This window comes from Protopterus annectens, chromosome 2.part1 (assembly GCF_019279795.1).
Source record: "Protopterus annectens isolate FY-2018-M chromosome 2.part1, PAN1.0, whole genome shotgun sequence".
Taxonomy (NCBI): domain Eukaryota; kingdom Metazoa; phylum Chordata; order Ceratodontiformes; family Protopteridae; genus Protopterus; species Protopterus annectens.
In genome coordinates, this window is record NC_056729.1 from 685,265,169 (window position 1) to 685,280,821 (window position 15,653).

Genomic DNA, 15,653 nt, shown 5'->3' on the forward strand with positions numbered 1-15,653 from the left:
TGGCTTAGCTTCTGGAGTCATTCCAAGGGATCGAGTAATTGTCAGCCTGGGATGACATGATCCACAGACCGTGATGCTTTGCCAGAGATGGTCTGCACCTGTCGCCACTAGGCGTTCGAGTACTGTTCAAGGCATTAGCCACAACCACAGTGTACTTTTTTATGCAATGCCAACTCAAAAGACCTAACAATGTAACAAATTCTTTTAATGCCAAGCTGAAGGTACCACCACTCAGTATTAGAAGTCTTAACAAGAAACTGCATTCCATGGAAGCTCTCCTCACCTGAAGAATGCTGTCACAGAGATGTGGTTCAAGGTTGCTGAAAGCACGCTGGCAGTGCAATACTACAATGCCTATCACACATTCATACCACCCTCTGAAAAGAAAAAAAAAAGGGAGAGGTGTTTCCATTTACATAAAAACAATCACACTGCAAGATTTATCAAGCAGGACAACTCACTTGAGCTATTCCACATCCAACTGAACCACAGGCAAAAATTCCCCAACATGCCATTACTAGATACAGGTCCCCAACCATGAACCGTGAAAACCAGTCCACATACCTGACGTTATCAGAATCACTTACCATTCAGCTCAACACACTACTCATAGGTGATTCTAACTACCCCTCCATAAGATGGGAAACATACATGACCACTAACATGGAGGCTCAGAGATTCCTGGACTTTGTCAATGCAAATGGTCTGAAACAGTTGGTCTGCACTCCCACTAGAGACTCAGATATCCTCTTCACCTTGACCTAGTACTCATAAACATGGGATAACATTGCACCCCCCACTTCCAGTGCAATGTCCTCATTGGTAAGGTCAAATCATAAATCGGTCTGCTTTGAAATAAATGTACGGTCTGCTTTGAAATAAATGTAATGGTAGAATTCCCATCAAACTCTAAAACCTTAAAGAATTTTTACAAGGCAAATTAACTTCTATTAAGTGATAACATAGGCAATTTTAAAGTTTCCCTTAACCCCAAAAACAAAAAAAACATGAAAGCCTGTACAGAAGTATACATGAATACACAGTACAACCACTTAAACAACTGCATAGAAATGGTAGTACCTGACCAAACTAAGCCCAGGTTTAACTGGAAAAACAAGTCACCCTGGTGGACCTCTGGCATAAATAGATTACACAATAAATGGAAGAAATTCCTGTCTAGAAGCAAGTGGGAGGGTGTACAACAGAAAGAAAAATCCCTCATTAGTCTTCACAGACAAATTAGGGAACTAATCAAGTCCTTGAAGGCTAAATACAAGACCAAATAGCTTCCCAAGCAAAGGATAACCACAAAGCATTTTTAGTTATGTCTGAAATCTTAAAGGAAACACTCAACAATGTGCTCATTTGGCTCTAGATGGCACTACCAATACTCAGTCAGAAGACCGAGCAAACCTGCTGGCCGATAAATTAATCTCAAATTTCACTCCCTCATCACCTCCGATCACTCCCATGAAATATACCTACCATTTCTTTGCCTGTCATCACAAAAGAACAGATCATCACTGTGCTCTCTAGAGCTTGAAACATTACATCAATGGGCCCTGATGGAATTCCAGGGGTGTCTATTAAATAGCTTGAAATACCACCTAGTGGAACCATTCAGATCTCTATTTTAACCCCAGTCTCCAGACAGGCTTTGTTCCAGTTAAGTGGAAGACAACAACAGTTGTCCCTCGGTACAAGGGGGGACAATCAATGGACCCAGGAAACTATCTACTCATAAGTCTTACTAGCCTCATATGCAAGGCTATGGAAAGGTTAATTTTGGACCTGATTAACAATGACATAGGAAATCTTCAAACTCTAGACTCAACCCACTTCAACTGTCATGGTCATGTCATGTCAGTTCAATGTGGTGGACTTCTTTAAGAAGGTCATCACGGCAACAGATGATGGTAAGACAGTGCATACCACCTACCTTGATCTTGCCAAAGCATTTGACATAATAGCCCACTCGGGTATTATAGATAAACTCACAAAACTGGGCATAAACCTCCATATACGAGATGAATAGCCAAATGGCTCATGGATAAGACACATGCTATTAGAGTGGGGGAATTCACATCCAGGAAGAGCTCAGTCACCAGTGGAGTACCATAGGGCTCAGTGCTGCCCCCTCTTGTTTGGGATATATTTGTCAGATGTCAAGGCAAACGTAGATAACCTTTGGCTGGCCAAGTTGATATCCTACAGAAAGGACTGATACAGACTAATGACTGATGTCATAGCCTTGTCCTCAAACTAAATGCAAAGAAATGTATAATAATATCCTTTAGGAAATCAAATACCCCTGCAACTTACAACATCATTAGAACTCCCCTAAGAGTGGGCCCAGTGTTGAAAGATCTTGGTACTCAGATATACAGTAATCTGAGCTTTGATTACCACGTGCACATGGTGGTGAGGAAATCCCTCTATGTGGCTCAGCTTATAAGTAAGGACATGGCATCCAGATCTAAGGATGTCATAGTACCACTGTACTCTGCCCTCATCAGACCAGTAACTGAGTACATTGCACCCTTTGGCATGTACCTCACCAGGCACTTGCAACAGTTGGAGCATCCTCAGAGGTTTCTCACCAAAAAATACAGAGTATAATCAACATGTCATAACCAATTAAAATATCTATCACTGTATTCAATTTTCTGTTGATTACTGAGGGGTGATCTATGTGTGACCTACAAGACAGTATCTGACCCAGCCCTGATGGAAATGATGCATATTCGTAAAACTAACTGCATAAGGGTTACCCAGTCCAAGAATCTAAGCCTGATCTCTGGCACAAATAGATCATGCTCAAGAGACAGATATGTATCTTAGAGATTGTCTCTCCTCCCGAATAGGCTTCCTATTCACGTGAAGCAGAGCCCTTCTCTGACCATCTTTAAGTGCAATTTGGACCAATGGATGGGAAATCGCAAATTCACTCCTCGAGTGGCGCCAATGTCCCTTATGGACAGAAACAGTCTGTAAAAATTGTCAAAACCCCACTTGCTGACCTTTGTTATTTTTCCACTAGGGATAGAAATTTAGGTAAAATCTGGGTAAAACTGACTAGGGTTGTAAGGGCTCTTGAGTCATTAAACAAGCACAGTACAACACAACAACTGGAGAGTACAAACTTTAATGACAGTTAAGCACTTTCTTCCCTATTCAACGGACTTCCTCAGAACCAAAGATACATCCCCCACCCAGCCCTTAAATAGCATGTCAATTAAAACAATTATCCAATAAATTAATTAACCACAAAGCCACATCATTTAAAGGAAAATATGTGCAATTACAAAAAATTGTATTTAAAAACAAATAATATTTAAATACATAAAGAACATGTATGAATTATATTCTATCCCATAATATTCTTCAATTTTAACACACGTAACGGCAGTAGACTCATGGGATAGAATATAATTCATACATGTTCTTTATGTATTTTAATTTTGAGTATTTGTCTTTAAATATAATTTTTTGTAATTGCACATATATTCCTTTAAATGATGTGGCTTTGTGGTTAATTAATTTATTGTATAATTGTTTTAATTGACATGCTATTTAAGGGCTGGGTGGGGGATGTATCTTTTGTTCTGAGAAAGTCCCTTGAAGAGGGAGAAAGTGCTTAACTCTCATTAAAGTTTGTACTCTCCAGTTGCTGTGTCGTACTGCTTGTTTGGTTCTCCAGTTCAGAGTCTCTTGAGTCATTAGCCTGGAAGTCTCCTAAGGACCTATACTACCTATTCTCAGGAGTTTAAAATTTTAACCTAGAAGTGCCTGCAGAAGTATGCTTTTTTACTGCTAGTACACTCGACATATGTTTCCTGTCTGTTTACAGTAATGTTGGATATATGAAATAAGTCAAATAATCACTTAGGTGCATATATTCAAGGAGTATGCAAAACTAGAACTTTGTAAGGAGTCACAGCTGCTGCTGAATGACCTTTGACCGGTCTATACTGGTACTTTTGCTGTGGGTGCCATAGGAATGAAGATGGCTAAAACAAGAGCAGGCATCGTTGGAGGTAGTTTTCTACTGGCCAAAAAGATAATTGCCATAAAACAGAAGTAAGCAGACTAAGGATTGCAGATTTATACTGTCTCTTAATGGAATTAGCAAATGCTGAGGCATCATTGGTAACTGCAGGGAAAAAGCAGTGGAATGCCAATTACTGAGTACCCTGGTTACAATAACAGGAGATAGGAGGTTAATTCACTCTTTGAACCCCAGGGGTTTTCTTTGTATTCTTTAATAATTAGCTGCCTCTCCCAATGCTAGCCTCTTTATTTATTTGTTGTATTATTTGTTGTTCTGTTACTGTTTTAGTAAATGCTCTATTGCTAGATTGTGTCACTGTTTGTAATTTTAAACCTGTTTTGAATTATTGTAAGTTTATACTGTTAATACAACAGCTTTTATTAATCTAGATGTGATGACTGAACTTTAAATTTATGACTAAAGTTCAAACAAATACATTGTAACATATATTTCATTTAATTAGTTTAATACTGAGCTTTATTTTTGGATGGTTTTCTTTAAATAAAATGTGTTTTGTTTTCAGAAAAGAAAGAATAAAACAAAACCCTGACTACAAGTAATTAAAAATGGCACCAATGACAAACCAGACTAAATTCTAAATATTTTAGTAATTAAAACTATTGCAAATGAAAACATACTAACACAATACCTGCTAAAATAGATGAAAACATTTAACTGATCCCTAGTAAAGTGGTATAGTAGTGTAAAGCTCTGAATATGCCCCAGGCAACCTAAGAGTGATTATTAACTCAGGTGCTGAAACAGTCAGTTTGGGAAGAGTTGGAATAAGCAGCAAATGACAGCTTACCTACTCTGGGAGGAGGGACTGGTAATAGGGCAGCTGTGTCTATGCATATAAGTAGAAACTTGCAGGTGAAACAGCTGTAAGCAGAGACATGGGAGCCCTCATTACAGCTATAAGCAGAGACATGGCAACCCTCATTAGCATGTGGGTGGAAGCACCTGCCTGCAGAGAGAGTGCAAAACAGACCCTCCTGGTGAGGTGGGTGTCAATGTCAGCCTGTAACACATAGGGTTAGAGCCTAACAAAAAACAAATTTATGGCTGCATAAATGATGATCTCCAGAATTGGCAATCACCTCACAGTGAATGAATGGGCTGACTGATCACTGATTCTTGATGCTCGATAGGTAATGGAAAAACAAAAAGGATAAAAAAATTAACTGACAAGACAAAAAAATAACCTTACTATAAATTATCTAACAACTAGTGTAGAATATGAGTAGAAAACCATCAGTGAGACTATCCCTTCACAAATATCTATACAAATAACTTAAAGCCATATTTATCAATTAAGATGACACACTGATGTCAAAAGTAAATGTAACCCCAATCAAAAATGAAGAAAAATAATTATATCATACACCAGATTCACTTATATTGAGTATGTGTGGGGGTCAGATACTCATCAAACATATCCAGTAGTGCAGCAGAGGGAACCAAGTTATGTGATAACTGGTAAAGCTACACATGATTTTTTATCAAAAGTTCTCTCGGTTTTTATTTTGAAACGCAAGATGAACTGTGAGTGTCCACATAACTCCCTCCTGAATTGTAGTGTTTCTATTATCTAAGAATACCTTTGTTGTTGTTATTGTAATTGTTATGAAAACTAAAGTCTTCATCTAATGATGCTTACTGCCTTGTGAAAAAGCATGATAACCTCATTCTATTTGCTGGCAACACTGTCCTTTCTTCCTCTATGCATTGAGTGAGACACGTTTTCCAACTTGCATTGCCTCATTTCTAATACATCTGTAACACTGCCAGCCCAGCTATCTGGAATTTTGTAGATGTTCGTGTGTCATTGTGAATATTACTATGATTCATATGCTTGTCTTAAAAATGTAAGAGAACTATATGTTATGCGGATATTAAACTACTTAGTTTCATAGTTTCATAGTTTAGTTTCATAGTTTAGGTTAAATGCCCCAGGCTATCTGCCCTGGGGCATTTGTAAGCCTAGCCATAGTGATGTGGCTTTTGCCACCCCATGAAATGGTACAAAAATGCACAGAATAGATTTAGAATACTGTGCCTCTGTCTAGTAGTGACACAATGAAGGTCCCCTTATATAATAGAATTAGTTTACTGTGCCCCTGTCTAGTAGTGACACATATGTGACCCCTGGGGTAAACTTATGATCTCCCATCCACTCATCAAGATTTCTCTTGAAGAGAGTTAGTGAGGGGCTCTGCCTAACATGAACTGGGATTCTGTTCCAGAGCATGGGAAGCCTCTGGGTTATGAATCTATCCCTCCAGTATGTCCTATTCATACTTGTGCCGAGGTTAAAGTCTTTAGCTCTTGTGGTTCTGATGGATTTTGATTTTTTGAGGTGGAGCATGTCCATCAGTTCCTGATTGGACATGGCCTTGTATGTCAGGCACAGATCACCTCTGAGCAGGCGGTATGCTACTGAATAGAGCTGGAGTTTCTTTAGTCTGGCAGAATAAGACATATGTTGGAGACCCTTGATCCTCTTGGTGAGGTACTTTTGTGGTCTCTCCAGCTGTTGCAAATGCCAGGTGAGGTACATACCAAATGGGGCATTGTACTCAATCATGGGTCTGATGAGGGAGGAGTATAGGGGTACAATGACATCCTTGGATCTGGATGTGAATCCCTTCATGATAAGGTGTGCAAGGTAGAATGTCTTTCTAACCACTTTGGCAACGTGGGTGTCAAATGAGAGGTCACTGTCGACTTGGGTCCCTAGGTCTCTGATTACTTTTTCCGTACTCAGTGGGTTGCTGTCTATGTGATAATTTGTGGGTACTTTGTTTTTCCCAAAGGGGATGACTGTACATTTTTTGGCATTTAGTTTAAGGCCATGACTCCAGCACCAGTTGTCCGTTTCTGTGAGGCCTTTTTGTAGGATGTATGTGTCCACTGGTGTATCGACTATGGCGCCTAGTTTGCAGTCATCTGCGAACTTTGTCAGCCACAACCCTCCCATGTTTGCTTTAACATCTGAGAAATAAATGCCGAACAAGAGGGGTCCCAGGACAGATCCCTGTGGGACACCACTTGTGACTGGCTTTGAGTCTGACATTGCTCCAGCAATTTTAACTTTATGGGTTCTGTCCTTTAGCCAGTTTGCAACCCATCTAGTGACATAAGGGTTTACATTTAAGCTGTTGAGCTTATTTATGATGCCTGAGTGGGGTATTGTGTTGAAGGCCTTAGCCAAGTCCAGGTAGGCTGTATGGACTGCTTTGCCCTCATCAATGGCTCTAGTGACTGTTTCAAAAAAGTCAACCAGGTTCAAAAGATAGGATCTGCCCTTTACAAAGCCGAACTGGGTGGGATCAAGTGTCTGTAGGTCCCCAATGTCTCTGTTTATGAGTTCCATAATGATTCTTTCCATAGCTTTGCAGACCAGGCTGGTTAAGCTTATGGGGTGGTAGTTCCCAGGGTCTGTAGAGGTACCCCCTTTGTGGAGTGGGACCACTGTTGCTGTACGCCAGTGTTCAGGTACATATCCTGTAGTAAGGCTAAGGTTAAATAGCATTTTTATGTGCGGATTTAGCTCCTCTTGGAGTTCACGTAGCACACAACCCAGGATACCGTCAGGTCCCATTGATGCTGTGTTTTTAGCTTTGCTGAGGACGGCTCTCACCTGGACATCTGAGATGACAGGGAGATTACATTCAGCTGGGATAAGTATTTCTTCTTTTGGGGGTGAGGGAGGGGAGAAATTTGCACTGAACCTGTCAGCCAGAATGTTGGCAATATCTGTGGGTTCAGTGTATTTTTTGTTGTTGTGAACTAACTCTGAGCATATCTGAGGGTTTCCACCCAGGTTTCTAACATAGCTGAAGAAGGCTTTGTGGTTATCTTTAGTGTCCTTAGCGATTTTTCTCTCAAAGTTGGCTTTGGATGTTTTTATGAGAGAACGTAGTTTTCTGCTAGTGTTGATCAGAGATGTCTTCCCATTATGGGATTTTGCTCTGTCGTGCAGTAGCTTCCTTCTTTTGTTATACAATTTGTTAATGGCTGAGGTCCACCAGACAGGACGCTTGCCTTTGGTGGAGAGGGACTTGGATTTATTTGGGATTGCATGATCCATGCATTCTTGGAGATGTCCATAGAAAGCATTTGTGAAGGATTCAGCATTGTGGGATGTGGTATCCACTGGCCCAGTGGGCTTAAAGGATACCATCTCAGTCTTAAGAAGAATGCAGAAGTGTGTGTTGAACTGCATGATATGTACTGGGCTTCAAGCATGTAAACACAGTGTACTCTACTGGAAAAGAATAGAAATGTATATAAACTATATACCTGTGCAAATGTATGTTTTAATAGTAGAAGCTGGAACATGCAGAGTTAACTTGTTAAACTTCAAGAAAATAAGTTGAAAAGTAAAGTGTCTTACAATTGTGTTATCTCTCAGTAAGCAGACATAATGTCTAGAGCTAGAAGTTTTTCTATTGTCTTGAAAGTAATTTTAATTACTAGGTTTAAAATGTAAAGTATTTATTGCTTCCTAGCAGCTGCACATCTGAGAGATATGTACTTCTCATGCAGAGATGATAAAATTCTTAGTTTTTGTTAGACTGGGAACTGAAAGCAGGTGACAAAGAGTGATGTCATCCAGGCTAACCCAGCAGTAATATGTGATATTAATTTTAAGAACTCTTTCAGATAGGGAGACTGGGCATTTTTTATCTTGTCTTGGATGTAGAAACATCCATTCAGTACTTCTGCATCTGCCTTGCTCTGTAAGTAAGTCCAGGGTACAATAATTTCTTTTAGATATAGATAGGAATATAGTAAAGATTAGTTTAGATGTTTTCTGTATTTATTTGAAACTGTCCTGCAATGCTATTTTAAAATGTTTTCTGTGATTCTGAACTCTTTAGTTACTGTATTGATTGAGTATTGTCTTGTTCTTTTATTATTTATTATTTATTATTAAATATATTTAAACCTTTTAATTGTGGCTGGTTTGTTTAGAGATATATAAGCTCTTAGAGTACTTGCATATGTATTTGGTGACATTGCACAGGCCACTCCTAAATAGCCTTACTCTTGGTCACACTTACCATTTGGGTAATAGTAACATTACACAGTAAGATTGATCACCCTTTGTAAGGGCCTTTATAGTAGCTGATAAGTAGGGGTTGGTGGCAGTGATAGAAGGGGGCATAGCTAGTAAACCTGTGCCAGCCTTCCCCAGGTGTGTGTGTGTGTGTGTGTGTGTGTGTGTGTGTGTGTGTGTGTGTGTGTGTGTGTGTGTATAAAGCAAATCTCAAAATGTGTGTGTGTGTGTGTGTGTGTGTGTGTGTGTGTGTGTGTGTGTGTGTGTGTGTGTGTGTGTGTGTGTGAGCTACTTGGGCAGGGACATGAAGCACTGATTGAACAGAGAGGGTGCTGGAGGTTTTGGCTTGACCACTCGGCTGAGATCTTAACCTTATAGCTGTGCCAGTGGGGAGTCTTACTGGGAATCTGGAAAAAGAGGCAGAAACCAGCCCCAGACTGACTGTGATATCTCCGTGCTGTTAAGGGAAATTGTACTTTACTGTATGTATACTTGCTATCCTCCTAATGTGTATGTCCCTCACTGGTGCTAGTGGTGAAGATTGAGGCTCCTTGATTACTTGGCCTGTGCAGGGGTGTCACAACATCATTCAGACCAACAGCTCTGTCTCTTATCCTGCCCGACCTTCAGTTTAAAATGTAATTCCTGTATTTGTATCCTTAAAACATTCAGTCTGAATCAAAGTTTCTAGTTTTGAGTCCATTCACATAAGCACACTGTGCCTTTGGGGTAGCCTTTCATTTTATCCATTCTATTCAATATCTTTTGTTAACCTATATGCATGTGTATTTATTGCTACATGACTTCTGTAATGACAGTAGAAGGCAAACAACAACAAGAATCTCCACCATCAGCTGCAGTGGCATTTCTCTACTCATTCTGTCAGTATTCCATTTTTTCTGGCAATATGCATAGCATCAATAAGAAAGGCATATGTGTTTTACAAAATATCACTTGAACAGCTGTTACACAGAATTTGACAACAAAGTTACTGACAGGCTGTTACGACTCTAGCATTCTATAATATTGTTTCCTGTCATGCTAATGGTGACTATATCTGAATGACTTACCTTAACCATCTTGGTTAATGCCTCATCAAAGTGTGGCATACTGTAGCCTCTGTTCTCAGAAATCTACATTAAGTTTCCAGCAGTACTGGGTATACCAGTCAGAAATACTGAAGCCAGAACATACTTTGTTAAGTAATGAAGTTTAAAGACAACACAATGTACTGAACTCATGGCTCTAGTTTTATTGCCTGTTGAGGTGACATCTTTACCAAAGTACGTTATGCATCAGTGGCCAAAACTACTACATTTGAAAAGTTAACAAATATTAGGTTACAGCTCATGTCACTTCACCAAGCCCAGATATAAACAATAGATCGGTCTCTTTAATATACATATTTATTTTCATCAATCTTTAATTTGGTAAATAAGTGCTAGAACAAATGAACAGTCATGAGTTTATTTCAGTCATAAGCTATAGACTCTGAGTTGACCATGGGCACAAGAGAACCAGTGTATGCTGTCACTGTAATTAAAAACTTGCACTATTCACATCCTTCTTTCTGCTAACAGTTATAAACCAAAAAAATTGCTGTTGCTTTTTAAGGACATCATTCCAGCAAATTTTTATTTTGTAATAAGAGACAAGCAGAAACAACAATAAAAATGGTGAAGCATAGTGCAATGTTACAGAAAGGCCTCTGCAGGCTTTCTTTTTTTCTTATGTAGTCATCATCATCAAGAAAAAGGAGAAAAAGCAAGCAAGTACTAATGAAAACCAGCCTGCGGCTGACAGCAACATGTTTTACAGTAACCCCTCATCAAACAGGCATGTGTGAAGTACTGTTATTGATAACAGATGACCATGCTGAAAACCACAAAACAAAGTGAATAGCTTCAGTTAAGCGCAGGGCTTTTTGCTGGCTGATACAATGTCAGCTTTAGATTCTTTTGCATTTTATTGCTAAAACAACATAGGACATTAAAACATTTGGTTTAGGACTGTTTTACCTACCCATATTGAAGCAATTTGAAACATGTCTAACATTAAGCAAAGGGAGCAGAAATGCTTTATCCAGACTCATCAACACTTTTGCCCTTTTTTCTCAACAAGTCATGCCACCAGACATATATAAGTGTTGCTAGCTGTTATGTATTTATATATGTATTCTCAGTGCTGAATGCTTGCATTATACACAACATCATCAGTAATGCCTTTAACTATATTCAGAATTCTCTCTCTAATCATTTCCTAGTAGGGCTGTGTTATCCTGCACCAGGAAACAGATGTGGTTTGTTATTTTGTATAAAGTTCACAGATTAATAGATTGCACAAATCCAAGCTTTTTTTCCTCAGGATAAAAGCAGCCAGGAGAGCAGTATTGCTCCTTTATTTTACATGCACTTAAAACTGAACACAGCTATAACCCCATTAAAGGTTGTTCCTCTGTAGTAGCTGAGATTTAGCTAGTGAACACTGTTTAGAAATGGAAGGTTAGGAATTTAATTCAATAAACAAATGAGGGCAATGACTTGGCAGATGCTGAAAGGAGCTGCTTTGTGTTTCCTTAAGGATATTAGTCATTTACTAGCCGAGTTATGGCTGCGAGTCAGTGAAATGACAGTACCCACATTTATAGGACTGATACATGCAGCATCTATAAAGTCGTTTTGTAAACACAATGATTTGTATCAAATACAGGCACGGTATTTTAAATAATCCATCTGCCTTACCAGTTTCACTCCGAAAGAACAGTATAAGGGTACTGCCATATTTTTTTATGATCCTTGGAAGATTTTTTGCCCTTTATCCATAGCAGAAGAAGCCTTCAGAATGCGTTGCTCATTATAGCTGAGCTGCAAAACTTTACAAATGCAGCCCACAACTGTAGTGGCATCAAAGTTTGCATAATACATTTTCTGATCCGTAGGAAATGCTTAGAATTTACAGCTACTTAATTTAGTAAATCAGATGGTTTGCATTAAGTGTGAGAATGTTGTTTTACACATTTTATGACTCTGGAACAATCTGGAATCATAAGAATTAAAAATTCAATATTTTATGGTCAACATATTTCCTACTACTACAGACTGGCATGTGGCAGTTTGCTTGTTTACAGATTAAAATAAGTGAGTTAGTAGAATGCTCCTTGATGCTTTCTTATGAGACTTCCAAATAATATTTAGTGCAGATGTTACCTCTACAATATTTGGTCTCAATCGGCTAGACCTCAACTTATGTTTTTTGACTTGTGGAAGCTTTCCATTTTATTTTAATACAAACCTATATGATAAAACAAAATAGACATGGATTGGACCCCAAGATCAAACACTGTTGCAAAAATCAGTTTGTAAGTCAGCATTCACTTGAATAGCTTTATAGGGATACACAATGATGTCCAACAGGTTTATTTTTGTTTGATGCTCCATTTCTATCCATAACATAAAATAACATAACATAACATAACATAACATTATATAACATAACACATTATTTATCTCATCAGTGCGATGAACAGTGATCACACCTGAAGAAAACTGTTAGGAAACTGTTAGGACACAAGAATGTATCCAAAAGCCAGGATCGTTACCAAGACCTTACATTGCATGTTCCACTGTAAATGTTCACCCTCAAGGCAACAACATCAAAAATGTAGAGTTATAGCACTTCTCTAAAGCAAGAAGCAATTTGCCAAGAAAGCAAATAAAGCATTCTGAGGACCAATAAAAAAATAAATAGAAGAATAAAATAAAGGCAAACCAAAAAGGTACACAATAAGACTTTCAAACATATCAGTTTGAATGTTTGTTTATAAACAGCCATAACGTAGACTGCAATATTGTTAAGGCTCACACTGAACCCCTCACAGATTGTGCAGTCTTTATCAAATAAGGGTGGAAAGTCCACTGGTTTGGATATTTATAAATTCAGATCTCTAAAACTTGCATGCCGCCCTCATGGAATCTGTAGTAGTCTTTGCAATACATTGCTACTATTATTATTCATGTTTTGTTATCCAGTGCCCGACTGTGACCTTTGACCCTGTGTCTAGCCCTAAACATAAGGCCTTAAGAATAAAACAATAATAAAATACTGGCCAATGTTCCTTTACTGTTATTGTTCAGGACTGTAAAGGAAATTAATGATACTATGAGAAATAACTTAAGAAGGAACATACCTTGGTACAATCTCTTATTCACTAAGAATTTTGACATCTGTCATAGTTCTGCATGTTATGTCTAGGTTTATCCTTCTTCACAGTTAGTGTGATGACCCACCACTGCCAATCAGTGTGATGTGGATATCCAATTTCTGGGCCAGTAATCAAGGTGCCTCAATCCTCATCAATGGCACTTGTGGGGGGGACGTTCACTGGGAGGATAACATGTATACACACAATATTCCAGATGCAGCTCTCTGTATCAAGTGCAATTTCCCTTAGCACACAGAGACCACAGTCAGTCCAGGGCTGGATCTTCTTTCTCCAGATCCCTAGAAAGGCTCCCTACTGGCACAGCTACAGAGTTGAGATCTCAGCTGAGTGACCAAGCCAAGACCTCCAGCACCATCTCTGACCAAATATATGTAATAATAAATAATAAAAGAACAAGAAAATACTAAGCATATACTCACAGTGACATTAGAGTTCAAAATCACAGGAAATATTTAAAACAACATTGAAGGACAGTCTCAAACAAATAAAGAAAAATAATATCTAAACTAATCTTTGCTATATTCCTGACTGTATCTAAGAGAATTACTATACTCTAGCAACTTACTAATAGAGCAAGGCAGATGATGTGGTGAATGGTTCTTCTTGTTGTTGTCAGGTCAAAGACAGAATGCAGAATGTTCTGTCTCACTAAGAGACTTCTCAAAATAATATCTAAAATATTATCTAAAATATTACTGCAGGGATAGCTTGCAGAATGACATAATTTCTGGTCATCTGACTCCTAGTTCCAAGGCAAAACCCCCATTGCTTGAAGCTAGCAGTACTTGGCACCTACCTGTAAAAATACACATACAATGGCTTTTGCTCAGATATTTGGCAGGTGCTGAAAGTCATAAAACAATTGTATTCCTTCATGCTTTCAGAGCAGTAATTAGTTCACCCCAAAAACAACACAGAAAGCTTCCTAGTATAGACTTTGTATATCTGGCTGCCTTGAAAGTGAGATAGCATCTTTATGGCCTAGCCTATAAATTGGTTTAATTTCAGATATTACTACACCCTCCAGTTTCCTCTGTTAAAACATATACATTTAAACAGTTAGAATAGATGCAGTATTGTAACCGTTTAAATGTATCTGTTCACTGCACTAGGCATACTGTGGGTACATTTCAAACACAGCACTTTAAAAATGCCTTTTCAACATACACGTCTGTACAAAGCAGTTTGATATACACATGACATGCAGTTCTAATAACACCAGCATCTTGTATGACCCACAGTTCTAATACATTTGTAACACAAGCACCTTATATAAATCAATTTCCTGTTCACAAATGGCATATAATTATTTACAAAATTCCAGCTAGCTGTACTGGCAGTACCTCCTTTTATCACAGTTAGTATGAAAACATTTCAATTTTGTTCTGCCTCTTCTCCCACTCAAGGAGTCTGGAATCACAAAGGCTTACTTCCTCTTTGTGCAAAGGCTAAATGAATAAAACTTTGAAGAGGAGGTACCTTGTAATGTATCCTGCAGCAGAAAATCTTTGCCAACTTGTAACTTAGAGGCCATGTTACAGAAAATGATGAAATAATGTTCCACAATGAAGTAGGACTTATTAGTACCATAGTCTAGTCCAGCCATCAGACTTTGAAAATAAATAGTTTTTAATCCATCCATTGCTACTCCAAAGTTAAAGGGAACATCTAAGTGATATATACATTTTTCAGTAACTGGTGTGTCTTTAGATTTTATGTAAGTGTTGATAAGAAAGATGATATTCTAAAGCAAGTGAGAATTGTTTTCATCTGTAAATTAGAATAACAAAATTTTACAACCTTAGAAATTGCTGAATTGCAGAAGACAAAATTATCACTAGACACCTATTTCACACAAGGGAGAGAGAGGAAGATGGAGAGGGAGAGAGAGAGGGAGGGGGGGAGATGTTTGGCAATTACATGTCATTACTGTAATGAGTCACCAAGTCTGTTCACCTTCCTGTAGGAAGGAAAAATGAAATTTCATTTCACAGAGCTTTGACTTTGTTTAACTGAACTAAAGTTATCAACCAGAGGTCAAATATCACAAGTTCTGAGAACCACACCTCACTAAAATTTGTAAGTAGAAGACATAGTAAGTTAAGCAGTATTTCAGAAAAATTCATATCAGGCTAATTGACTACCAAAATGAATTTACAGCTGCTTAAATTGATGGTGTTAGCCATGTGGTAAGAAAATGTATTAGTGTTCACATTGTTCCTATGTACAGGTTATCCATCTGTAGTAAATAAACCATTCCATATAAAAAGCAAAACTACCTGCCAGCCACTGTAAACTGGTCCTTATTCTACTTA